The sequence below is a fragment of the Electrona antarctica genome, assembly GCF_951216825.1.
Source record: "Electrona antarctica genome assembly, chromosome: 16".
NCBI classification, from domain to species: Eukaryota; Metazoa; Chordata; class Actinopteri; order Myctophiformes; family Myctophidae; genus Electrona; species Electrona antarctica.
Window position 1 is genome coordinate 19423095 of NC_136797.1, and position 24195 is coordinate 19447289.

Here is a 24195-nt window from a genome sequence, read left to right on the forward strand (position 1 = left end):
GCCAAATCCATATGGCCACCATTAACAGCCTATAAGGCAAAGATTTAAAAATGTCATTATGCTTTAAGCAGCATGTGACGTGTCAAACTAGGGGGTTTCTGAATCCTTTCCAAACATAGTTTTGCACAAAAAACACTCCTTGGGCTAAATTCGCCCATAGCCACTTTTCCAAATCTGATGACCTCATCACATTTGGACACATTTGTGATGCCATTTTAGCCCAAGGAGTGTTTTTCGTGCAAAACTAATGCTTGGAATGGATTTGGAATCATGAAAACCCCCTAGTTTGACACGTCACATGCTACTTAAAGCATAATGAAAAAAATGTTTTTGTCTTATAGGGTGTTAATGGTGGCCATATGGATTTTGCCTCGCTGTGGCGATCCCGAAGGTCGCCAGCTCGTGTGCCCCTAGCTAAATCAGAGCATGCCCTGGGCAAAATGTGGTGCTTGTAGACTACTTAGCACGAAATATCCCTAAGCTCCTCAACTATTTCCGACATGTTCAGCTCAGTAAACTATGCAATGTAATAAAAATGTCAACCAAAGAACATGATTTTTGTACAGGATCTCCTCACTGGCTCACTGGTCAGTATAGCCTATACTTTGAAGACTCTGACAGGAGCACTCATTCAAGGTTTTTTAGGCCCAATCCCAATCCACTCCCTTGCTGACTCAATGAGCCCTCACTGATTTAGCTGCGCGTTCATGTGAAGTCTGCAAGGGCTTGAGGGATGTCCCATTTTAAATCGGTAAATCAGTGAGGGCTCAGCCCCGCCCCTTTATTTTTTTTAGAGTAGGCTACACACTGTAGCTTACAGTGACTACTTGTAGTCTCTCTCTCAGAGTCAGCCCACAGCCGGTGCGCTCCAGCAACCTCTCCAGACAACTGCAGAGCGCAGATCGTGGCAGAGCTGAGCTGATTGGGGGCTTCTCAAACGTGAGTATTCCCGCCGCCCTAAAACAGAACAAAGTTTGTTTCTAATTTATTTCCCTTATACCAATGTTATCATTTTACACACATTGATTGATTGAAGAATTTTATTAACAGATTGGAGAATTACAGTAGGCCTACATTTCAAGCACAACTCAAGGAACCGCGATAATATTGATATGAAATAAGTTATAATAGTTGTAGCCTACAATTTATTTTATTCGAACTGAAGCACACACCGGCTGCCAACTTAGTTATTTTTTTTTTACTCGTTTTAATTCCATGGAGGATGAATGAATGGACAAACACCCAGGAGAAAAGTTAACTTATTATGTGGTATATGCTATGGCTGCATGATTGTATTTTTTAAATTAACCCATATTGTAATTAGATAGCCTACCGTAATTGTTTATTTTATTTGAATCAATTCCCCATGTATATAAAGCATGATGTTCTAATGCCAACTTTGCCAAGAAATCTGGTGTGTGGAAATCTCATATTGAATGAACAATTAAGCAAAAATGTCTGTCTGTCTGTCTGTCTGTCTGTCTGTCTCTCACACACACACACACACACACACACACACACACACACACACACACACACACACACACACACAATTGAGCAGCACTGACCAACCATTCTGCAAGTTCCATCACATCAGTCAGTGCGGTGTAGGTAGGCTATACCAGATATGGTTACTGTAGACCCCTTTGCAGCTCATCTAGCTGTAAGTGGTGAGGTGGGTGGCAGGGCACACAACTCTCTGCCTAGTTGTTTTGGACAGGGGATTGATACCTCTGGAATTCCTGGAGGGTCCAAGATAGGTGTAGCTCTGGCTGGGATGGGGGAGGTTCCTGTAACCTTCCAAGGACCACCTAAGGAAACCCTGGACAGTATTCTTCTGGCCCTTGATACAGAAAAGTAAAGCAAAGCAAAGTTCTTTGTTTACCCAGGGTGAATGGACTAAGCTCGAGATGCTTGTTTACAGCCAGACAAAGTAAGGCTTATCTCTAAAGTATCATGTGATTTGCATCAAACTACACACTGATTTGATTGTTGATTTAAAATGATTTTCATTTTGCTTCTAATTAGACCCAAAAAACTTCGCTTCCATCCCAAGCAGCTTTACATCTCAGCCAAACTAGCCGATTCGACCGTTATCATACGATCTTAACGGTGGCCAAACAAGGGGAGCTCAAGAATGTCATGCTGATGTTAGGTGTGTTAACCCCCTCTGGTGGTTGTAATTGGCTATTACAAATGTCTCACTCCACACATGTTGTCTTGTGATGGAAAATGTGTCTGTTTATTCCAGTGGAAGGAATAGACCCCAACTTCAAGATGGAGACCCAGAATAAACGCACACCGCTCCATGCTGCAGCTGAGACGGGCCACCAAGAGATCTGTCACATGCTCATACAAGAAAGACTCTGTCACTGATGTGTTTTCCACATCCAAGTATGTATGCAACTATCTGTTCTTGTGCTTGAATGATTAGTAGGGTGTCCTGCATCTGAAACAGAATGTCGTTAAACTGTGTTGAAGATCAATTAATTTTAAAAGTGGTTGAATATAGAGTTTAAGTATTAAAGTTTGTCCTTTCTTTCTTTTTTGGACTATTGTACTGGGGCTGTGTGTACTGTATGTATGTCACTCTGTCTGCAATGACTTAATTAACTACATGAACCCCAGTGTCCCTTTTCTGGGCATGTCATAATAGGCAAATGTAACAAAGTGCTCAACACGACAGACAGGTGACGTTACTCTTGATTGATTGATTGATTGATTCGTTTATTAGACAGAATGTATAAACAGCAACAGAGTACATTCAAACACTCAGTCTAAAAGGGATAGCACCAAAACAAGTCCTTGCGGTCTTGTTTCCATTTAGGCCCAATGCAATCAATTCATACTCATAGACGTGACATGAACAATATCAAATGAACAATAACAACAAATTCAATATCATCGCAATCATCGTTCTTTTTTTGGCCACACAGTCTGCTCACACACGGAACTCAGTATTAACTGAAACATAGAATTATCGGTGCAACAGCTAGCCTGTCCCAGCCAGTGTGCTTTCTGGTCTAGAGGGGCGGGTAGCGCATGGAGCAAGCGCTGGAGAATATTGGTTCTGCTTCTGAGACGCACCAGACTATAGTCCACCTCAGTCTTGAGGCGTGGTGGAACTCCCTTTTGCGCAAACTCAATTTGCCTTTAATTGTTACATAAGTATTTATAGCCATGTTTGTTTTGTGTTGTGTCCCATTCAGGCTGGTGCTAACTCAAATATGTGTGACGAGGACCAGCGCTCACCACTGATGGAGGCCTGTGAGAACAACCACATAGACACAGCATGCTACCTGTTGAGAGCTGGAGCCAGCTCCAGACACAGGGTAAGGAAGCTCATTTAAAGAATTCACTACAAAACCCTGATCAGCACCTACAGAACTCCACCCTACCTTCTCGAACCTTTACCTTATGTCCCCTTATGTCAGTGAAGCCAACCTCCTGAAGGTCCGCAAGGCCAAGTACCCCACTGGAATGCACACCCCAACCAACTCAAAGACACCCCCCCCCCCTCTCCTTCAAAACATCACTCAAAACCAAAACCCACCTCTTCAAGATAACTTTTCCCAACCCATGCTTAACATTTTATCTTTTTAATCTAGCACTCTAGCGACGTTGGGTCCCTAGAAAAGGGCTATATAAGTCTGAGTTATTGTCTCCACCAGGCCGAAGGCATGGGGAGAGAGTATGTTTTGCACTCCGTCCGTGTGTCCGTCCTTCCTTCCGTCCTTCCGTCCGTCTGTGAACAGCTAATCTCCGGCACCGTTAACCCGGTCGATGCCAAACTTTGCACACACACTCCCTGGATGCCAACGATGAACCTCTGCCCCACATTTTCCAGAACGGCCTGTTATAGCGCCACCATGAGGCAGCTTTTCACATTTGTTACCTAAAACTGCACCGATCTGCGTGAAATGTTGCATGCACACTCCCCAGAGGCCGAGGACAAACCTTTGACCTGCATTTTCCGCATCTGCCTTTTATAGCGCCACCAGGAGGCCGACTCTTGTAAAACACATTTTTTGATATTACTCCTCCAGATTCTGTTAAAAAATCTCACAAATCGTTACACAGTATCTCTATGGTCATGTGCTCAAGTTGGATCTGTCCCATATTTCATATTCCATCCTAATTGGTTATAATTGGCTTTCACAGTTTGCAAGATTGCCCCGTTTTGAACAAAAGCCTCAAATCATGAACGCAGCATGCAATTTACGTGAAATCTTTCACACATTTTCTTACTAGGCTGAGGAATATATCCCACCCTTTTCACATTGGCCTGTTATAGCGCCACCAACAGGTTGATTTTTGCAAAACACATTTTTGGAACAAAATGCCTCAAATCATCCAATTGCCATCAAAGGCGTATGAAGAAATGGTAAACGGTACACATGATCTCTGTAGTCATGTGATCAAGACGAGTCTGTTGGATTTCTCAGATTGTACACTGATTGGCTAAGATTGCCTTCCAAAGTTTTCAGGAGTGGCCCGTTTTGTACAAAATGCTGCACATGTCCTGCTCATCCAGAATTCTATCCTTAGAGATGCTATGAGTGATCTGGCTCTGCATTTCCTCAACAAAATGAAGAAAATTGTTGCAAAAACAAATAAAAAAAAACATCCTCCTAAACATTTTGCCAAACATCACACACACTCCTATCCTCCTGGTGGAGACCTGTGCCCGGAAGGGCACTTTTTCTAGTTATTATTATTATTATTATTATTAAGTTCATGTCCAACAGCTTAAAATGGTTGTTTGACAATGAAGTTATAGTGTTAGCTTCAAGCCAACCACTGTAGTCTACAGTAGGTTCATGTGACATGTTTCTTTTCCTCAGGATGTAGAGGAGTTCACGTGTCTCCACCTAGCTGCAAAGTCTGGTCATTACGACATTGTTGAGTACCTTCTCTCTGGACTGGTAGACATCGACTGTCAGGTTAGTATGTACTGCTTCTCCACGGCTCTGTCAGTGACTCCACTCGCATTGTGGTCACTGCTGTGCCCTGTCTTTGATTTACTTTTTCTTAATACCGGTACTTATTATGATTCCTTCCATATCAGATTCGTTTCAGGTAAAAGGCAATCTAACAGGAAGATTTGGAGAAACCCCAACTAAATATACCGTAGCCTATTTATCGTGTTATGTCATCAAAGAATTGATTTACTTTGATCTGCTTGATTGTTGTTTAGGATGATGGTGGCTGGACGGCTCTGATCTGGGCTACAGAATACAAGCACCTGGACCAGGTGAAGCTGCTTCTGTCTAAAGGGGCTGACATCAGCATCAGGGACAAGGTGAGTCTATTATGAAATCATGGTGTCAAGCCTTACATACACAGTACAATCCACAGTGTTACTTTAACTCCAAAGGAGTACAAATGGACCTGTTCCATTTGTAATATCTTGGAGTTAAATGAACAGTGTATCCAGAAGTTTCTGGGTTATTAATATAGCACACTAGACGTGCCCATCGCAGTCGGCCACCGCCTACTAGGGAGTTAGAGTGCAGAGTGTGTGTGAAAGGTGGAGTGTGTAAGTAAAAAAGATCTATTGTGGCTTTCCTGGCCACAATAGATCACTGAAATAATAACTGAATTGTTGCTGTTTTGTCAAATGGAAGTCCTCAATTTTAGACGTGTGTTGCTGTGTCGGCTATTTAATGATGGCTTGTTGTCAGCCTGGATGCATTTGACACAGCACATAGCTGGAGATCTCTGTGGCTGTGTGCGAAGAGTGCAACCTGGCTGTGAGAAGTGGGCAAACTGACTGTGGAAAGTGCCCACTGGCAGAGCCTGATTGGTTGAGCCTGATGATTAGTCACTCTTGTGGTGTTTTCCCCTCTCCCCCTTCCATAAGGATATGTCCGCGTGGGGTCCGCGTCGGTCGGAGATATTAAATAATTAAATGACTGCGTGGTTGTTTCTGTTTGACACTGACAGACAGATGGAGCAGCAGGTAGGAAACGGGTCGTAGTACTGCAGTATGAATCGGCCCGTAACGTATAACGGCGTGTGTGAGATATGAGAGAGAGAGAGAGAGAGAAAAAAGTCACACTCGGAGGAGGCGGTGGCAGTGAGAGGAATGCGGTGAAACGTGATGTTAGTCCATTATCCATTTTATCCCCTTTATTCTGACCTTGTTTATGGTGAGAAGCCTTGTTGTATTTCACACAAGTAGCCTACTCAAGTAGGCTTAATAAATCCCATTTTGGCGAACTGAAAGAGCTCTAGCACTGTGCACTAAACACTCAAACACCAACTTTATACTTGATGCAGATCTAATATGTAGGCCATCACAATCAAAATGGCGCCGGTAGGCCAGTAGGGCTACTGTGACGTCAGCCTTGCATTCCCTATTGGCTAATTGGCTGAGGCAGAGGCTGGAAATTGCACAGGTGAAATGAGTTGGCCTCATTAGGCCCACTGGCAGAGCCTGACCAGAGCCTTTTGTGATATGAGAGATTCCTCAGGTACGAACTGGAGCTGGAATGATTGTGACCCTTTTTAAATAACTGGTTCAGGAAAATAAAATAAGTAATTCTTATATCACACGTTGTTTTCAACGCCTGGCTTTGAGTGTTCCCTGGCTTTGTGCGTGCCCCCCCCCCCCCCCCCCCCATGGCTGCCATTCATGTGGCAGCCAATTCTATGGACTTTTTACTATGATGTAGTGGGTGCCCCCCAAAGGCACCCCTCAGTTCACACAAGTTCATGTGGTTATTATGTGGCATCGTTCTTGTCGCATCTTCAGGAGGAGAACATTTGCCTTCACTGGGCAGCGTTCAGTGGCAGTGTTGACATTGCACAGTTGCTCCTGGATGCACATTGTGACCTTCAAGCTGTCAACGTCCACGGTGACTCCCCTCTTCACATCGCTGCGCGTGAGACTAGGACAGAGTGCGTCATGTGAGTGCTGGATACGGACACGCACCCACGCACGCACGCATGCACGCAGACAGACCTGTATTTATTTGTATATCATTGCGGGAGGAAACAACCTAACTTTATTTTTGAGGTTTTTGATTTTGTTGTGTTGCATAAATCAGTGCTATTGAACACCCTTTGGCCTTTACCGTCTGTGTGAAAAAATTCAACCAATGAAAAGTAGTAAAAAGAGCTTCGGACAGAACCTCTTACCTGCATTGGATCCTCAATGTCTGCTAAAACAACTAAGTAATTGACAATATATAAAGTCACAACTCCAACTTTGATGTGGCAGTATTGCTTTGTTTTCAAATTATATTGTTTTCTTAATTTCCTGAATTTTATTTTTTAATTTCCTGAAGAATGAACATTTTGGAGTTAGGTGGTTTCTTCCCGACAGCAGATATATGCAATTTTGTCAGTAAAAAAATAATTAATTAATGAATCCATCAATCCATCAATCACTCAATCAATCAATCAATCAATCAATCAATTTCACTCTCAGAAATGTTGTATTTTGTACTATTGTAATACGTGTAGTTCATTTTTATTTCGTTTTTGCATAGAATTTTCTCAATATTGTAAATCAGCCTGAACTCCATTCCATATTTGCAACTACAGAAATAAATATGAATGCTTATATTTGGAAATGTTATGTACAAGTTGACGAAACATTACATTTGTTGTCTTTTCATTTTGTTGAAATAAGTTTTAAATGTCAGATGGGGAGGATCATTATCTCCATGCTGGCCTCTATGAAGTGACTAATGTGGCCCGGGAAAGGCGACCGACTCCATATAAGTGGATGAAGATGAATGGATAGATAGATGGATGAATGCATAAGTGGTTTGAAATTAATGATGGTTTGCCTCCAGTGATGTATCAAACACACACTATATATCCATCACCATCACCATGTAAACAGGTAATTTTAAGTGAGGGGTTTCTCTTTTCCAGGCTCTTCTTGTCTCGAGGTTCTGACGTCAACCTGAAGAATCGAGTGGGAGAGACTCCTCCAGACTGCTGCAGCCACAGCTCCAAAGTCTGGGCCATCTTGCAAGCTTACAGGAGGGAAAGAGAAGCCAAAAACCTCTCGTCCCCTAAGAATGTCGAAATAAACCTTCACAGGTCAGTTTTATATTTAACGCTCCAGGCCTGATTCTATTCTACGTCAGAGCATAGACATGGTAACGCCACGCCTGCCTCTGATTAGCTTACCGACACTGCCCGTCTTGCCCCTGGTCTCACCAGACTGTCATCCGAGACGCGAGGTTACTCCGTGGTGGGAAATAATACAAGAATGGTATAATACAAGAGAATGACAGCTTGGCATGCACGACAGAATGTAGCCTTGTAACCAGGCTAACTTGTAACTTTTATTTTTGTAGACGAGGCAAACTGATATTGTTTATGCCGTTTGCTTTGATTGAATAATTGATTGAACACGTACTATGATTTGATTTGGGTGTGTTCTAAATATCGTGTTAGTGTTGATTATCGTGTATTAATCTAATTATAGTATACTATTATACTAAAAAAGATAAAGATCAAGGGAAAAGAGACCTTTTAACAGTACAATAATGTTTCAAGTTTACACATACAAATAAATTACATCAATCAGAGCAAATGGCATAAACAATATTAGTTTGCCTCTTCTACAACAATAAAAGTTACTGTCACGCGTGCCAAGCTGTCATTCTCTTGTATTATATTGTACTTGTATTATGTCCCACCACAGAGTAACGTCCGACTAACGTCTGACACGGCAGACTATCCAGCATATATAGCTATCCACCTCGGAGAAAAGTCTGGTAAGACGGGCAGTGTCGGTAAGCCAATCAGAGGCAGACAGAGCGTTACCATGTCTATGCTCTGACGAAGAATCAGGCACTATCCAGGGGTGTGTATAGACTCAGAGAAACAGGAAGTTGAGGATATGGCAATGCGATACAGGTCTCCTGTCTGTATCGAACCAGGGATGTTGCATTAGCCTGGTCTGGCTATTGGTGTGCACCTCAAACGGCTATCTGTTTTTGCTTTTTTGGTGCTTTTGCTGTTTTTGCTGTTTGGTGCTTTTGCTGTTTGGTGCTTTTGCGCAAAGCCTCATTTATGCATCATTCGTACAATGGTGTCCTCACTCCTCGTGCCACGGAGTGAGCTTGTAGATCAGATATTTTCGGTGCAGGGACACCGTCAGACGGCCAGTGTTGGGCTTGTTAATCTTTTGAAAAGTGATATTAATTAGCAACACTGCATACGACTAAGTATAAATCAGGCTTTAGTTTATCAGGACTTGGAGAATCCCATTTACTGTATCCTGACTGATGAGTTCCCATCTCTGCTGTGCTTGGTAAAACTATTGCATGACCACCTTGACAATTCCTGTATCCTTTACAGAGACATAGCTCAGGGGTGCGAGAGAGTTCCAATTCCCTGTGTCAACTCTGTGGACGGTGACAGTTATCCAGACAACTATAAATACATCCCTGAGTGTTTTGTCACTTTCCCCATGAATATTGATAGGAACATCACACACTTACAGGTGAGTCAAGCAGGACACCATGGCATTATACAAAATTGTTTCCAAGGGAAATTAACTGCGTGTGTGAATTTGACTTGATGTTGTTGGTGCTGCATGGTGCAGAGTATTCAGACGGAGAGAAAGTCTAAATCAATGAATCAATCGCACAACATGTTGTAAGCCTGTAGATTGTATCTTCAGTATGCAACACCGTTGTACAATGGAGTATCAATCAGGATTAAAATGCATCACACTGTGAGATAATCCTTCTTTACCTCTGGCCAACAGCACTGTGTGTGTGAAGAAAACTGCTCACCTAGTATCATGTGTGGACAAATCAGTGTACGATGTTGGTATGACAAGGTAAGGCTGAATTATTGACAAAAGAAAATATAATTTATAATAATGAATGAACAAAATATATCTCTTAAATCTTGTGAGAAGCACTGCCTGGATCAATATTTGATTATGGTAAGATGAGTGCCGTTGAGGAGTATGAGGACAAGTAAAACAAAAACAAAGGATTAGTTACTGTACTACAGGTAGAAAACTCAAAATAATTTAGTCTGTCTATTGTTAGGACTAGAAAAAGCTATGGGAGGTAAACAGAACAATTTCTGTCAAAACTGAAAAATTGGCCTAGGACATGTACGATAAAATAAAAACAATTATAGTATTAGCCATGACCTTTTTTGTGAAACACTGAGGGTTTTTTTTAAACATAAGCTAGCTGTATCATGCAACACAGTCCATGGTGAAACTGTGCACATGCAATCTGCAAATCCAATTGTTATTTGACCATCAGGAAGGGCGCATAATACCAGAGTACTTCTTCGTTGACGACCTGTTCATCTTTGAGTGTAACCATGCCTGCTCCTGTGGGAAGGACTGTAAGAACCGTGTAGTACAAAATGGAATAAGGTACTAAAGTTGCATTTCAACTGCATCATGATGTCGTACGTCATGGAATCCAAAGATCAACCCCTTCTTCTTTCTCCAAATCTTGCTTGTTGTCTTTCAACTTCGATGTCCGTAGTATGTGGAATGATCTTTGAATTCTATACCATGTTATTTACCTATAGGCTACTAGACCTGCAGTGAGTACACTGCACCTGCATGATGGTGAAATCTTCTTTATTCTATTGCTGTGATCTTTTAACCTGCATTTTGTCTTAAGCCTTGAACACCCTTAGTGTGGCACACACACTTTACGGTTCCGACTGATCCAATCAGGGAGTGATAGATCTAATTGTCCGTGGTCCAAACTGGTCCATGGTGACCTACCCTAATTTGTGCAGATCAGTTTATATCAGCCATCATGGCCAAATGTAGGTTATGATTGTGGTTTAATTCCAGGACCAGACTTCAGCTCTTCAAGACCAATAAGAAGGGCTGGGGTGTTCGGGCAATGCAAGACATACCGCAATGGACCTTTGTATGTGAGTAAGTACAGAATATCTATTCATGGTTAATTTCAAGCTTAGCGCAGAAAACGGTTTAATCTTCCTGGGCAGTGTTTGAGCAGTGTTCTGTCTAGCACTAGTCCTCCCTATAGCATGCCTGTTCTCCGATGACCATGGTGAATTAAGGGAAATCGCCACAGACAGATACAGAGCTAACACTCATTTCCCTCTGTGTCTAATAAAGGCACTCATGCTGGTTTCTTTAAATTTCCCTTTTTTACTTTATGAGATGAGAAATGTACAATAATTTGTTTTTATAGAAGTGTATATTTGTATGTATCTAAATGTTCTGATTAATTGAAAATGGTGAACCCTGTTGTAAACAAGAGTTAGTTCTTTATGGTTCGTCCACAAAGTAACAGTTTTTGTATTGACTTTCGTTTAAAATGTATCCATCCGACAAAAACAAAAAAAACTCCATGAATTCAAGGCTTCATGGGGTGTGTACAGTAATTGATAGATTTTTTTTACTATACCTTTAAATTGTGTTTAGTGTAATAGTGATATTGATTTTAAGGAAAGGTATGAGAAAATAATGACATTTTTTCAATAGTTCAAAATATTAGATTCTTAAAATAAAAGCTTTTTTGTGCTGAGTGTGTCGTCTGATTTCGTTTATTAAAGTAACATTTTTTGTGAGGCATTTAAAAAAGAAATGTCTAGCAGGATGTAGGTAGGCCTGTTGGTAAGTGTAATTTATTTGCATAGGTATGTGGGGGAGATCATTTCGGAGGCAGAAGCAAGAACGAGGGATGATTTTTCCTACATTCTCAGCTTAGATCACAAGGTATGTTGTTAATATAACAAAAGTAGTTGATTTCAGCCACATCAGCAATGTTTTAATAGAGGGTATGCGCGTGACATCATCATCATAACCGGAAGTTATGCAGGAGCCTACTGAATGGCAAAAAACTACTTTCTGGGCAAAAAACTACTTTCTGGCCTTGGCAGCCCATACATCCACACAGAAACGTCTTATGTGATTGCATTAAACGATGTTAAGCAACGTTAAACTCACTTTGACACTCACTTTGCCACTCGATTTGCCACTCAATTTGCCACTCACTTAATGCATGTGCATATCCTTTATAGAGGTGTGTGTGTGTGTTTGTTTTCTTCCTTTTTAAATGATATAAACACCACCACAAAGGATGAATGAATAGTAAAGCCTGATTTATACTTTTTACGGTTGCGTGGCGGCGTTGCACATCAAAAATAGCCCAGTCTACTTTGTACAAGTAAGAATAACTAGAAATACCTCATCGTGGTTGTATGCCTCCGCCAACCAATTGCCATTTACATCTGTGTCTGTTCAGAGTTCAGACTCATATGTAAAGACTTTGAAGGAATTTAATGAACGTGTTGTTTGAGGTCAGTGACCTTGACCTTTTACCACCTTTACCCCTTAATCAGTTCATCTGGACCTTTGTGCCAAATGTCATGAGATACCCTCAAGGCGTTTCTGACATATGATCTTCACAATGTTGACAGCCTTGAGGTCAGAGGGACATCTTTGATCACCTGATTCTAATGATCAGTTCATCAGTTCATTCACATTTTTTCCAGACTTCTTTTTATTATTATTTTTATTTTATTTTTATTTTACTTATTTGAGATATTCAGTTTGTACAACTCTGCTCTCCGCTATGTATGGATGTTGTATTTCATTTTGAGCCTTCATCTTCTTTCCCCTCTCAGCTGGAAGACTCGTACTGCATTGACCCCCGTTTCTATGGCAACATCAGCCGGTTCATTAACCACATGTGCGAGCCCAACTTGTTTCCCTGTCGAGTGTTCACAACTCACCAGGACCTGCGGTTCCCACACATTGCTTTGTTTACCTGCACAGACATTAAGGCTGGAGAGGAGCTTGGGTACGTTTGTGATTTGTTTGTTCACACACACACACACACACACACACACACACACACACACACACACACACTAGACGCTCAAGCATAAGCGCATATTTCCTCGTCGTTCTGAAAGGGGGCGGGACTGCCACACTCTATTGACCACCATTTACGTCTGTGTGTAGGTTTTACAAATATTGAACCAATGAAAAATATTAAAAAGCGCTTCTGGCCTGGGCCATGTCTCAGCGGTCCAGGCACCTTGGCTGAAAATCCAGTCTGGCAGTGTGCCGCGGGTTCGACTCCCGATCCCGACGGCCTTTACTGCATGTCACCCCCCCATCTTTCTCCCCATTTCCTGTCAGCCTACTGTATATCCCTCCATAAAAAATATAAAATAAAGTCTAAAGCCACAAAAAACGAACAAAGCGTTGACTAAACCTCCTAACTCCATTGAATCCCCAAAACTGTCGTTCAATCCACCTAACTTGTGGAGATAGTTGTTTTGTCCATCATTGATTAGAATGACATAGTCATCTACATCTCCACATTAATGGTCAAACACCTGCTAACTCCACTTGAGCTGTATTTGGGTAAAGTGATGATATTATTAAGGACACATTCAAGTATCTGACAATGTATAAAGTCGCCATTCCAACTTTGGCAGTATTGTGTTGTTCTAAATCATGTTTGATTTTTCTCTCTACTGACAACTGACACAGCAGAGATAGACATAACGGAACATGTAAGATTGTTGACTCAAATAAGAACAGCAAACTTAAAGGTATATTCAGTGATTTCACTTAATTCAAATATCACTTATTTTTTTTGTTTTGTTGTGATAATCCTCCCTACTATAGAGTGTGCTGACCATATAAGGAGTTCCTCCCTGTCCCCAGTTAGTTAGGGTCAAAAAACCGTAGGTTTCGTTTTTGGCTATAGGTGGCAAAGCCTTCATCCAATCAGGATAGAGAAGGGCCTTCCGCCAATCATGATCGAGCGGGGGCGGTGCTGTGTGTGTGTGCTGTTGGCCTGTCGCGTGTCCCCCCCACTGTAGTGCGTGCATGTTCACATCTTGTTACCGGGGCGGACCGGGGCTCCTTTAAAGTTACAATAGAATTACTGGACAGAAGTGAGGGGGTTGGGCTATATATTGATATTGGATGTCTGCTAACACTTTACAAGGTCTGGTCTATAATGCGCTAAAATTGTATTTATAATGCATTCTAACACTTGTTATAAAGGTTTATAATTATGTGTGACAACGTATAACAATGTTTATAATGAATTATAACAGCCCATTATAACTACTTAACTTAGTTAGTTATAAACTGTCTTTGTTGCAAGTTGTTATGCATAATTATAAACATTTATAACAGGTGTTATGAAGCATTATAAGTGCATTATAATGTATATTTATAAATTAGACTATTATCGTCATCATATCGATATCGAGGTATTTGACTAAAATATTGTGATTTTTTTAATTTGTCCATAGCCCTAATCAAAGGTAAACTTTGAATGAAGGCTGGTATCGTTTAGTAATCAAATCCTTCCAATCATTCCTCTTCTTCCCATTTTTGCTGTGTCAGATTTAACTATGGTGACGAATACTGGGAGGCGAAAGGCAAATACTTCACCTGTGAGTGTGGCTCCCCAAAGTGCAAGTATTTAGTGTCGACAGACAGCACCCCAGAGAACCAGCAGCAGGAGGACAGCACTCTGCCTGGCTCCAGCTCTTCTACCACTGCTTCTACCCCATCCTAAAGCATAACATATAGTTATTTTCAAGTGATTTAGTTTCAAATTAAAAATAGGAATGAAACTTTTAAACAGTGCTGTTTTTATTTTGTATTTCTCCAGTGACTGATTTGTACAAATACTAAAAAAGGTTACGTTTTTTACGTCCAGTTTTATTACAATATACCTGCAGATAGCCTGTTTAATTTGTTCCATAATCTCGTGTTGACAGAAACCAACCCATTACTCTCATGTCTTTTTCAATGTTGTCAGTAAAGCCATTATTCAAGGAATACATACAACAAAATATATACGTGGGGCGGCGGTGGCTCAGGGGTAGAGTGGCTGGATGGCAACCGCAAGGTTGCCAGTTTGAACCCGGGCTCCCCCAGAGTTGGTGTCGAAGTGTCCTTGAGCAAGACACTCCTGATGTGCTGGTTGGTGCCTTGCATGGTTTCTTCCGCCATGTGTGTGTGAATGGGTGAATGTAATGCACAATCTATGTAAAGCGCCTTGGATAAAGGCGCTATATAAATGCACCATTTACGTGTGTGTGTGTGTAATGTTTCTGGACAGTGAAACACCCCATAATATCTAATTGGTTGTATCTTTATTCAATAAATGTACTAATGCATTAATCCTGATTACGTTTGACTCTTAATATAATGCTACATACAATTTTTTGTAGAAGATGAGAGTAGAAGATGCACCCGCTTTTGGAATATTTTTCTTTTAACTCCTAATCTAGTGTACAACACATGACTAAAGGAGGTCCAAACTGCAGCCTGCAGTCCATTTGACCCTGTGTGAACTGAGCAGCGGTGCATTTCTGACTGACAGACAGGCTTGGGGACCTGGCACTGGAATATTCCTGCAGCTGTGTCATAACTAATTCAATGCTTCAGTCAAAAAGTGTCATGTAATGTGTCACTCCACAAAGGCTACACTACTGCCAGGGTTGGATTGCTGGGCGGGGGATCCATTCCTCTGCTTTTGATATCCCCCATCTGGTCATTCATTCTTATGGCCAGTGGTGATGTGTTATTTATCCCTGCTTCTGGTCAGACTGAATTCAATACACACATTTCCTTTTGGGAAATGTAGACTGTCTGATAAGTGTCATACTTTGATGCCCAACATTGCCCATAAAGTTAATGTCCTTTTACCACAAAATATGAATTGTAGCAAGCAAGTCATTAGTCAATTACTATATGGTCAGTCAGTACCGTGTTTAAAGTTGAATTTCTTTAATAGGGCCTATAGTTCATCATCTCAAAGCTCTCCTTTTTGTAGAGAAAAGGAACAAAATAATAAAACCCTACTTAGTATTTAACCAATGGAACACTGGCATCCCTCTTCTGGAGCAAAGATACAATAGACACTCTACAGAACAAGCTCACAATGAGTTGCAATGTGACATGATATTTGGTAATATTTAGTGTTGGAGGGGAAAAGGAGGGGTGTAGTATAGAGCCCTGGGGGATTCCGCTCAACTAAGTACAGTATTATGGTTTAAGTATTCTAGTTATGGAAAAAACATGGCTAAAGATTCCCTTTTCATGAGTTTCAAGAAAAAGTTGATGCCCCTGCTTTGAGGCCCAATCCTGACATGCATTTACTTGCAACAGTCCAAGAATGGGCATTTTCAGTAGCATAAATCCCAGTGGTGGACAGTAAAGAAGTAAAAGAAGCCTACTTGAGTACTGTACTTAAGTGTTTTTGCTCAAGCAAAGCACAGCTTTGACAGCCCCCTAGGTACTTTCACAAAAAACATGCAGTAATCCTGGTCTCTAAACTACCTCCCCCTGGCCAGCCGAGGCGCCTGATGGAGGGGAAAGGAACTGGTCGTAATAACGTGTTCCTGCCACATGCTACGTCCGTCCGGGGAATCTCTCCCCTGTCAGGTGAAAAGAAGCAGCTTGGACTACTCATGCATAGAAGGAAGCATGAGGTCAGTCCACTGCTTTGGAGAAAAAGAGAATGTTCTTTGTATTTTTGTACTTTTGAATACATAGATATTTTTAAAAGCATGTACTTTTGAATACTTACTAAAGCAAGTACTAATTTGACTTAGGAACTTTCACTTGTTAGTTGAGTATAATATTTGACCAGGAGTATATCTATACTTTGACGCCAGCAGTGGGCAGTGGCACTGGGGTTGAGTACTTTGTCCACCACCACCACACTGATAAAGCCAGTGGATATGGGTCCAAAATATGCCCAGAAGAACCAACAAGTAAAAATCAGGAAGTGCCTCTGATTGTGCATCTGCAGGCCTCTTACATCTCATAAACTAAACGGTGATTGCTCCCTTCCTGATTACCGGGGCGGACAGGGAAAGCAGAGTTGGTAATTGAATCAGAGAAATTTCTCCTTGTAGACGTTTGGTCTGATAACAGGGTTCTTAACTGGCAGGGCAGGAAACAGCCTTTCCGCATTCCAAGGGGGGAAAAACTAAGACCTGTTTTTGTGTCCCATTCCCTCTGCCTCACAGGGTACCTCCTTGCAAGCAGGCACAGCATTGTGCAGGCTGATACGTTCTTTACTTGTATTAGTAACATTGCATTGGATTTACAGCAACACAGAGTCATGACACGAAAGGTCCGTAAGAACTCCCGATGGGATGAGAGGAGATCAACAGTGGTTTATGGTAGGTTTGCAGTCATTTCTGGTTCTTAGAAACTGTTCTCGTCCATCTGATCCAATTTGATCCAATATGAGACCTTGGGTCTGTCAGCTTTGCTTACATATCCTAATGTATTCAGTATCCAGAGGCATTTCCACTATTTTGTGCTGGTCGGTGGTGCACCCAACAGAGCAGGTGTATTGTAATCCCTGTAACCCTTGTACCATTGATTTGTTTTTCTCAAATCAACCAAAGGTCAACCTCAGGTCACAGTGCAGGGTCAAAGTTTAACGCTATGCTTAGCTTAGGCTATTATGTTTTGACAATGACTCAAAAACGGAGTGTGAGGGATGGGATGTGTGAAGCCATTTGGGGTTCTTTAGAATGCTGTCAGCTGAATGTATTTTTATACCAGACATGTACGTAACATACACAATGATCCATAGTATTTCTGCCCCCTGTAAAATAGCCCTTAGTCACATTTAACCACTTGAACCGTGGCATGGCGTCTCTCGCTTGTGGCAGCGGTGGCCGAACGGTTTGCGGAGCGGTCTTGATACCGGAAGGTCGCCAGTTCGTATTCCCGGACCGGCATGTTAAAATTACCACCGCTGAAGTGCCCTTGAGCAAGGCATTGAACCACTACCATGAAATGTTCTATGAGCAGGGCCTGGCTGTAAACAAGTATATGATGCTTAGTCCAGTTACCCTGGGTAAATATAGTAACTTTACTTTGCTTTGCTTTGTTTTGTAGTTTGGTTAACTCTGACATAGAGTTAACAAATTTGATTTTAAAACATTTCTAGGTCATTTTCACGTCTACTTATTGTCACTGTCGGGCAGAAACCTCTATTCTTTCGTAAATGAATGCCCTACTTGTTCATACTACGTAACGTGTGACGTGTCACACTAAAGTATAAAAAATAGCAGATCTGCAAGCGCGATAAGCTGCGAATAGATCGAGTCAAGCGACACATTTTGAGGTTGTCGATCTGCTCCTCCACTTCATTAGGAACAATATCAGTCACCACAAGCAGAGATATGTGTTTTCAAAAAAAGTGAAAGGACTTATATCAGTATTTGGCTTATAGGCCTATTATATGGGAGGGGGAGTGTATAGGCTATTATCTAAATATTGAATAAAGCTACTTATAAACTATCAGGGTGCATACAAGTTAGTGGACTTGAAAATGACATCAGATCTGGACTTTTTGGGGAAAATAAATACATTAAAAATATGAATATATAATTTAAGAATATAATAAAAAATAGTGGATGTGGTGGATAGTGGCCTTTTTGGAAGCTTTTGACGTGACAGCTCCCATGTGTTAGCCTATTTCATCATGTGATGTAAACTTTTGAGCAATGGCAATTAAGGCAAGTTACAACAAACACAATTATATTAATGTTGATTTCTGCTGCCTGCCCATATAACAAACCCCCCCAGCTGTGCGCTCAGCCACGTTCAATTCGTGGAAGATGCTGACCGAGGGCTCTGAATATGACACCTGGGCTCAGTCACCCAGCGGGGGGCTCAACAGCAGAGGGGCGGTGGTGGTGGGAGGAGGAGGCGGAGGCGGTGACACGGAGGACGTGGGTGGAGGAGGTGGAGGAGATGGAGGAGGAGGGGACACGGACACCACGCACCACTGCTACTACGACTCTGTGCAGGAACTCGACGAGGTGGTCCCCGGACCCCCCCCGAGCACAGGTGGTGGCGTGTGTCACATCGTTAAGAAACACGATGACGTCAACCGCACGTCATGGTCAGACAGGTAGGCAGTTTGTCTTGTTGATTTGTCCTTTATATTTGTTTTAAATTTAATGTGTGCAACAACAACAGCAGCCAGGCTGCCATAGCCACAGCCCACAACCCTGGAGGTTTGACGGTGTGTCGAAATGCCACTATGACTCGCCCTCGCCATTGCTAGCAAGTTTGTTTACAAACTGTTTTGGGATAAATAATGGCCCATTTTGGGCATACCACTAGAGTGTCACTTTATTCTTTGATGGGCGTTCACAGCAGATTGGTCAGCGTGTCAGTTATTACAGGAGAAAGCCCGTGTCGTCGTCGTATGTCATATTAGGCTATTGCTTTAAAATGTAAACTTTTTAAACATACATTTAATTGCAGTACACCACGGCAGCCACTAGATGGATCCTTGTGCGTCCTACCTGGCAAAGATATCCCTGTGGACCCTCATATCTTAGTTTTTAGATTATATTATATACAGTACAGTATACAGTACAGAGTTCTACAACTGTCTGTATCCTACTGTAGGTGGACAAAGATAAACATCGTTTCTAGATTGTATTGTTTTGGCTTTGGCAATGTGATTTCTCATGCCAATTAAGCACCTTTTGGATTGAATTGAATCGAAACCTAAAATATGAATATCCTAGTGAGTCATTCTTATACAGTAGCCCACATATTCTAATTGGACTACCTTCTAGCAGGTGAAAATGAAGGTTTAGGCCTACTATTCTGAAATACTTTGACCCTGGTGACCCTATTTTGGGCATCTAAAAAAAGAAAGAAATGCCCAAATAAAAAAACATAATCGCATCACTATGCATTATAAGCTTGTAGATCAGCCAAAAACTCACATTTAGACTAGTCGGTGTGACAATTTGTGGCTCTGTACAGTATGTGATGGGAGGCAAGGCATTGATAAATAAAAGGTATAAAAGGTATAAAACTATGGAATGCACTTCCCATTGCAATCAGAACTACAGATTCCGCCACAGTCTGAAAACGCACCTCTTCAGACTCCATCTTAGCCCATAACACTTTCCGTAGTACTTGCCCTAGCCTCGACCTCCTACAGGCGTATGCAAAGGCTCAACTTATGTAACTTAGACAGCATTTTATGTAGACTTAGATGGCAGTTTAATTATGTAGACTTATAGCATTTTATGTAAACATAGCACTATATAGTATATATATATATGCATAGTTTCATTTTATAGATATTCCACTGTTACGTTCTTAGCTTACGTATGATTCATAACTACTTTGTATGTATATGATGTATGCTTTTGTTCTTGCTTAATGTAAGTCGCTCTGGTCGCGTGTGCTAAATGCCTAAATTGTATATTTTGCAATGTGCACAATGTTATTGGACAGGCCTACGTCCAAATTAATCACATGCTATTTGTGAAGGGTTATGGAAGTGTGTGTGTGTGTGTGTGTGCGTGTGTGTGTGTGTGTGTGCGTGCTTGCGTGCGTGCGTGCGTGCGCACATGCACATGCACATGCACATGCACATGCACATGCACATGCACATGCACATGCACATGCGCGTGTGTGTGCGTTGTGCATGCATGAGGGGGAGATTGTCGTCACCGCCGGCCACAGTTCACTAAAGGCTACATAATGACTCTGGACTTATGAGTCATGCCACAAATCTTTTTTATTTCCTTTTAAAAAAAAAAACATTCCTCCAAGTTTGTGTTTCTTTTTCATATGTGCCTTTCCAATTTGTTTCATTTACACTAGTGAAATTATGACGGTATGATTTATTGTAATATCCTGTTTATTGTAATAGCCACCCAGAGCTGGATGATAGTACAGTGAGTCTACAGTCATTGTGCTAGCCATGGTTTCCTGCCCATTTATTACATAGCCTGGCATGAAAAGCAGTCAATATGAAACTTTGTCATGTAAAACCTCATTAGACCAGACTCGGTTCACCATATCAGAAATATCTTAAAATCTATCATCCTTTACAGCAGCTGCTTCTCAAAGTTGGGTCCGGGTACACTTCAGCCCTATTTTTGAGTGGTGCAACCACTCCCTTACGGAGCTATGTGTGTGGCTGGGTGGCTGGCTGGGTGGGTGGGTGGGTATGAGCACGGAAATAGCATGGTTGTTTTTCATCACCTGTGCGCAACCTAACACACACACAAACACACACGCACATATTAACTGTCCCGCCCCCCTGGGCGAATTTCTGGGGGTCTGGATGTTCTGGGGACCCCCCGGGGACTCCCCGGGCCGGCACCCTGGCTGTGGTCCTGTGGGTCTGGAACTTCCGGGAACCCCCACACGGAGTTGCACCACTCACTTCACAGTTCACACGGGTGTGATTTTTATATTTATAGCCAATCTACAAGCTTGTAACGTGTCGCGATGCAACGCATCGTGAGCTTTCACATCTGCTATTTTCAAATTTGTTTGAAAATAGCCAAATACATACATTAATTTGGTGGTCCTTGACCTTAACCCATTCAGGACGGGAACCCCTTCCTTGACATGAAAAAGGTTGAGCACAACATAAGGTTTTTCTGAACTTTTAGGATTTAGAAAAGCCCATTTAGGCCTCAGGTCTAAATGGGTTGACATGAATATGTTTGAGAACGACTGCTTCACACACTGGCCCCTTTTCCACCGGGGTTGAACCAGTTCGGTCCTTTTCCCCCCGCCTAATATTGAACCAGTTCAGAGTGTTTCCACTGGAAACCAACTGGAACCAATGTTCTTTTGGTGGAAAATGGGCCACTGTATAACCTGCACTACTGCGGTTCACCTCCTGTGACCTGTCCTGTGTGTCACTTTAAAGCAGCATTCTGGACAGTATTGATGCACAGTACAGTAAATCCTTTTCAAAGCCCTGTTTAATTGATTTACCAATATATTTAAATGGCACAAATGAAGCATTTAACAGACGCTTTGTCCTTGAGTTTGATGGTATGAACCCTAGTCAACAAACAATAGGGTAAATGGCCAAGTAATTAGAGTGCCAATAAAATCAATAAATACTACAAAGTACTGTAACTAGAATACCAGGTAAACATTAGACCTAGCATTTACCGAAACAAACTACATATCTAAATAAGTACAGCATAGTATTAGATGCCTGACAAAACTGCACCTTACATTAGCCTTGTGTGTCTTGTTTCTTTGCACAGTGTGGTGTGGTCTTTTCGAAATTCTAAACTTTTTGTTTGTTGCTGTTTTAAATGTAACACAATTTAAGCGTTTGACTCTGTTAGAGACCAAAGAGAAACAGTCACATCCAAACAATACAATTGTACAACACTATGTAGGCTACACTAGAGAGAGAAGAAAATCACACCCATGTGAAGTGAGTGGTGCAATTCCATGTGGGGGTCCCCAGGGGTCCCCGCCAGGGTGCCGGCCTGGTTCCGGCGAGCTGCTAGGCGTCCCAAACAGTTGAGAAATGACAGAGTTACCGTGTGGGGGTCTCCAGGGGGTCCCTGTACTGTACTGTACTGTACTGTACTGTACTGTACTGTACTGTACTGTACTGTACTGTACTGTACTGTACTGTACTGTACTGTAACACCCCAAATCATCATATATACTGTGTGTGTGTGTGTGTGTGTGTGTGTGTGTGTGTGTGTGTGCGCGTGCGTGCGTGCGTGCGTGCATGCGTGCGTGCTAGTATGAATGCTAGTATGAATAGTGCACAAACTGCACATAAGAAATGTTGAATTAATGTTGAATTTATATTTCATTATTTTTAGATGGTCTCTAGAGTAGGAGTGTATATTTTATTTAGTTTAAGTACCCGTTAGTGGATTATGATGAATGTCATCATTTGGAAGGGTGTTTTAAAAGCTGTCTGACTCAGACGGATTAAGTGGTGAGGCCTTTCCTCATGCCTCTGCATGAACCAATAGTTAGTTTACAAATGCAGTTTCCTATGTATTCAGGACACCCAATTCTGTTATATTGTTGATTGTTGATGTATCCTGAGTGTTGTTAATTCACGTATGCTGTATCGTTGTTATATTGTAATGCCAGTAGTGTTTTTTGTTTTTTGGAGGGACTACAGAGTACAGATGGAAAGTATAGCTTTCCCAAATCTGCCATATTTACACTTGCTCATCATTCATGTGTACACCGGTCTTGTGTTCATCAATGTGCACTGTCTTGACCAAATAAATAAAGTAAAGAGGTTCTGACATATAATTTCAAGACTTTACACAGTCCCATTTACAGTATATTGCGAGTTAAAGTCAACCTCAGGGTTGTTTTACACAAATGTAAAGCATTCAAGTCCCCGGTCGGTGCGCAGGCAGAGGCTTCTGATCGCCAGCGGCTGCTGGACCCCTGGAGCTCAGCGGGCCCCCCTGGGCACAGGTCCCATTTGGCCTGCATAACCATCCCTGGACCTTAGGAACTGAGTGGCATGGTTGTGTAACAAACACCACCAAGGATACTGACACTGTAATATTATCTCACCATTGAGTGAACAGAATTAATATTATTTATTTTTTTATCCCATGATTTTGTAACCCATTTTTTCACCCAGTGTCAATTATCTATAATGTAATCCTGGGCTCTACACTCCCTCCGCCAACCTGAGGAGAGCAACAGACTAACCTCATGCTTCCTTCAATGCATTAGCGTCCAAGCCGCCTCTTTTCACCTGACAGGGGGGAGTTTCCTCGGTTGGACGTAGTGCGTGGTGGCAGCGGTGGCCGAACGGATTGCGGAGCGGTCTTGATACCGGAAGGTCGCCAGTTCGAATCAGCGGTCCGACACGTTAAAATGACCACCGCTGAAGTGCCCTTGAACAAGGCATTGAACCACTACGATGAAATGTTCTATGAGCAGGGCCTGGCTGGAAACAAGTTCTTGAGCTTAGCCCAGATACCCTGGGTAAATATAGTAATCATTTCATTTCGTGAAAGGAACATGTTATCCAACCAGTTCCTTTTCCCTCCATCAGGCGCCCTGGCTGGCCAGGGGGAGGCCGTTTAGAGACCAGGGTTACTGCATGTTTTTGTGAGGGTACCTTCTCTAGACCCTAGAGTAGGTACCCTCACAAAAAGAGGGGACACAGGGAGGACATGCAAACCCCATATACAGAAAGACCCTTTCGCCAACCCCACCTCGGTGACGCGGAGGAGAGAACACGCCCCCAGTGGGACTCAAACTCACAAACAATCACAATATGCACATCATGCTATGGACAGATGTAGGCTATTGTATTAGTTCAACGTCATGTTATCGTCTCAGTAAACTATATGCATAGTGCTCTGTTATATGCACTATATGCATAGTGCTCCCCGGCACAAACAAGGGACTCA

At 42.0% G+C, this 24195-nt stretch overlaps 1 pseudogene across 1 annotated transcript; it reads left to right on the forward strand.

Moving 5' to 3' along the window:
* Nucleotides 1-1777: 1777 nt before the first annotated feature.
* Nucleotides 1778-15083, forward strand: LOC306939334 (histone-lysine N-methyltransferase EHMT1-like; annotated as a pseudogene). Its single transcript, XR_013792570.1, has 15 exons — nucleotides 1778-1857; nucleotides 2029-2155; nucleotides 2252-2358; nucleotides 3210-3332; nucleotides 4845-4943; nucleotides 5198-5302; nucleotides 6758-6912; nucleotides 7888-8058; nucleotides 9328-9472; nucleotides 9740-9814; nucleotides 10257-10372; nucleotides 10808-10894; nucleotides 11623-11701; nucleotides 12613-12788; nucleotides 14360-15083. The product of XR_013792570.1 is annotated as a histone-lysine N-methyltransferase EHMT1-like (transcript).
* Nucleotides 15084-24195: the final 9112 nt, after the last annotated feature.